Genomic DNA, 4769 nt, shown 5'->3' with positions numbered 1-4769 from the left:
AAGAAGGCAAAGTCTCACCTTCACATTCCATATCCCCTATCCGGATTCCACACCCAAATGCTATAATGTTCACTATCATCACATTTCCATATACCTTCAGGGGGAAGAAGAGCATCTGGATCAAACTGATTAAACCCAGGGTGGTCTGAAGGAGTTGCCACCATTGTACTTTTCCCAGAATCTACCACTCCACCTCAAGTGAATACCCCGGGCAGTTCCACTCCAGAACCTCCCTCCTTAATCCCAGTAAACCTGTCCTTGTTCGTCCTCTGAGGAAGTATTACAGCCTCAGTTCTATGGGGGAAATTTGGTTTTATTAATGTACATGGATAATCAAGAGTTCATGTTCTGAGTTAATATTAAACATAACTGAATAATCAAATAAGGAACAGTTCTGACACTCATCCCAGGTGGCTATCGCTTGTACCTCAGAAAGATTCGTTCCCAGGACCCTACGCACTGCCAACACAGTGGAGACATTACAATTACTGGAGTCTGAAGCATAGAATGAATATACAAAGCTAGCCCAACAGTGAGTTCGTAAAAGCCAATGAACCCGGGATGTCCGGAGGTTACTTCCTTGAGCCTTCAGGGTCCCTGGCTAGCAAGCCTGAGAGCGGCCATCGTGTTGGATTTTCATCCATGACACCGGTCCTCAGCATCTCAGTACTTGCAGTCTCCTACACATACTGAACACTGTAGTGTTTCATCTTCATCAGTATTTTAAGTCCTCTTTGTTTTCAGCAAACAAGGTTGTATCATCTGCATATCACAGGTTGTTAATGAATTTTCTTCCAAACCTGAAGCGAGGTTCTTCTTCACATAATCAAGCTTCTCGGATCATTTGCTCAGAATATAGATTAACTAAGTATGGTGAATGAATACAACCCTGGTGCACACCTTTCCTAATTTTAAATCATTCAGTGTTCCCTCATTTTGTTCAAAGGAGTGCCTCTTGGTCTATGTACAGGTTCCTCATGAGCACAATTAAGTGTTCTAGAATACTCGTTCTCTGCAATGTTGTCCATAGCCTGTCATGATCCACACAATTGAAAGCCTTTGCATAGTCAGGTATGGCTCTGTGGGTTAATGCTCTGGACTGCAAAGTCGATTCGAACCAAAAGGTCACTGGTTCATGTTCACCATCCTTCCATTTTATTTTAATGCTTTTTGCATCATTCAAAAATTTGCCCATAGGATCCTTCAATATTGCACATCAAGGGTTGAAATTTTTCATGTTCTTTCATCTTGAGACATGCTGAGCATGTTATTCCCCTTTTTGTTTTCCTAAAAATCAAAAGAGAGAAGTAGCAGTCAAGAAATCAAACAATATATTGCATTCGACAAATCTGCTGTGAACGAACTCTTTAAAATGTTAAGAGCAAAGATGTCAGTTTGTTGCATAAGACACCCTTGACCAAACCATGTTATTCTAATAGCCTCATATGAGTGTGAAAACTGTACAATGAATAAAAACAAGAGAAAGATAAATGCATTTAAATTGTGGTGTTGGTGAAGAATATTGAAAGTATTATGGACTTCCAGAAGAACAATCAAATCTCTCTTGGAACAAGTACAGTCAGAATGCTCATGAAAAATGAGAATGACAAGACTCTAAGTTACAGACCTTGGACATATTGTGTGGCACCATAGGATAAGCACTTGACCACAAGGTTGGTTTGAACTGTAAGGTTGGTGCTTCAAACTCACCAGCCACTTCTTGGAAACCCTATACAGGGTCGCTATGAGGACTAAGGTGCGCCTGACCCAAGCCATGGTATTTTCAATAACCTCATACGGATGTAAAAGCTGGACAGTGAATAAGGAAGATCATAGAAGAAATGATGCCTTTGAATTGTGGTGTTGGAGGAGAATACTAAAAATGCTATGGACTGCCAAAAGAACCAATAGATCTGTTTTGGAAGAAGTGCAGCCAGAGTGCTCCTTGGAGGCCAAGATGGCTAAACTTCGTCTCTCATACTTTGGACATATTGTCAGGAGGGAACAGTCACTGGAGAAGGATGTCATGCTGGGTAAGATGGAGGGTCAGAGAAAAAGAGGAAGACCCCCAACGAGATGGATTGGCCAGGTGGCATCATAGATGGTGTCAAGTGTGGCAGCGGTAGTGAGGTTGGCCCAGGATCGGACATTGTTTCATTCTGTTGTGCATGGGGTTGCTATGAGTCAGTTCTGACTCGATGGCACCTGACAACAGCAACAACAAATGAATTGGAATCGATTTGATGGCAATTAACAACACATTTTTGAAGAAAATCCCTGGAGAAGGATATCATACTTGGTAAAGTAGAGGGTCATCAAAAAAATAGGAAGACCCCCAATGGATTGACAAGTGGCTGCAACAATGTGCTCAAACATAACAATTGTAAAGATGATGTAGAACCAGACAGTGTTTCATTCTGTGGTGCAGTGCACCGGGTTGCTATCAATTGCAATCAAATCAATGGCACATAGCAACAACATCAAAATATTATGTACATTGGATGAATGAATAAATGAATGTATGAATGGATAGATTGATGGGAGTATGTATATATGTATGATGGATGGATTAATGGATGACTGTATGGATGTTGCATGATGGATGAATTGGTGGATGATGAATGGATAGATGATGGAAGAATGGATTGATGGAGAGATGAATGATGCATGAATCAATGGATGGGTGGATTGATGATGTATGTGTATGTGATGGATGGATGGACGAATGATACATAGGTGGCTAGATGATGGATGGATAGATGGGTGGATTATTGATGTATATATATATATATATATATGATGTATGCATGGTAGATGTATGTATGTATGAATGATGGCTAGATGAAAGATGGATGAATAATAGATGATTAATGCATGATGGATAGATTCGATGGATGGCAAATGGACAGATTATGGATGATGGATGAATGGATGGATACATCATGATGAATGTTTGAATAGATAGCTGTCTGACTTACTGGTTAGATTGATGAGGGCTGGCTGGCTGATGAGTGAGTGGATATATGATGGGTGGATACATGGATGATGGGTAGATGATGGATGGATGGATGGATAGATGAATGATGCATGATAGAAGAATGGATGGATGCATGCATGATGAATGATTGGATAGATAGCTGTCTGACTTGCTGGTTAGATTGACGAAGGTTGGCTGGCTGATAGGTGAATGGATAGATGATGGGTAGATGGATGGATGATGGGTGAATGGGTGGGTGATGGATGATGGATGGATGATGGATAGATGATGGATGAATGGGTGGGTGATGGGTGATGGATGGATGATGGACGGATGATGGATGGATGGGTGAATAGAGTATGGTACAATAAGGAGTTCGGATTGCTGTTTCTGTGCTCCATCAAGTCAAACCTAACTCATATTGACCTTATATGAAAGAATAGAGTTGCCCCACTGGATTTCCCAGTCTGACTCGATGGCAACTAACAACAACAACAACAACAACAACAATTTTTATGGAAACAGATAACAAGGTCTTTTCTCCTGCAGCACTTCTGGTTGGGTGCAAATTGACTCTTCTGGTTGGGTGCAAATTGACAATTGGCTCATTACCAGTCCAGTACTTAACCAGGCCTCCTGCAGTGAGAAGCAAGTGAGGTCTAGTGAGGAACAGACCTGGGAGGTATTAAAGGTTAACATGGTCAGTTGTTAATTGAGAAGTTGGCAGTTGGAGTCCATTCATGGGTTCTTCGAAAGAAAGAGTTGGCAGTCTAATTGACAAACACCAGTCATTGAAAACCCTGTGGAGTTGGATTTTACTCAGACACACACACGGATTTGCAATGAGTTGATGTAGAAAGTTGGTTTGTTGATGGGAGCCTGGTACACATGGGATAAACCATAGAAAATGAGGCCTCTGAGAAGCCTGGGCCCCATTGTTTCCAGCAGGTGCTCTAAGGAGTTTGGGCCACACAGAACTGCCTTGGTTTTGAAGATCCCAGCCCTCTAGCTCCAGGAGCCCAACCCAGCTCATGGGTGCATGGAGCGTAACTCACCTGCACATTGTTGCTGAATACTGGGCTGTCTCCTCCCCTCCTCTAGTCCTAGTGTGTGGCTGTCCATGTAGATCTCTCTTGGGCAGGGTCTACACAGTGCCTGAGATCACACAAGTGTTCACTTCTGGTGAGGTGGGGAGGGACAGATCCTGGACCTCCTGCTCAAAGGCAGCTGGGCTCCCAGTGTGCATGGGGAACCAGCAGGCACCTCCCACAACCCACACTACCTCAGGGCTGCACTTAGCTTGGTCTTGTCTAGAATGGGAAGATTGCAAGAGGTTCCTTATGTTTACTTTCTGTGATTTGTTACGTGGTCAAACAATCAATCCATAGTAATCAATCAAGAAAAGATTGCATTCTTCTATAATTTCTTTCTCTCTCTCTCTCTCTCTCTCTCTCTCTCTTTCTTTCACTTAGCCCAATGGCTAGCCATGATCTCTACACAGTGACTGTCTGAGTTTTCTTCATATCATGCCTCATTACCTGCTGGCTTGATGAGGGTGAAGATGAGGATGGCAATATTGATCAATCTCCCTGCTATGGAGCAATGTGCTTAGGTCAGCCAGTGCTGAAGTCAGTTAGCTATTTTTCTTTCTAACTTCTCCTGTCAAAATACGCATTCCAGGACAGAAGGAAGACAGATTGGCTATTACCACACCATGGGCATGGAGCACTCGGGTCAGAGAGTGGCATATTTGCCATTTTTATAGTGCGGCCATTACCATGGTGGGAGCAGG

The sequence above is a fragment of the Chrysochloris asiatica genome, unplaced genomic scaffold, assembly GCF_000296735.1.
Source record: "Chrysochloris asiatica unplaced genomic scaffold, ChrAsi1.0 scaffold00307, whole genome shotgun sequence".
Classification (NCBI taxonomy): Eukaryota; Metazoa; Chordata; class Mammalia; order Afrosoricida; family Chrysochloridae; genus Chrysochloris; species Chrysochloris asiatica.
Note: the sequence above shows the minus strand (reverse complement) of the source record.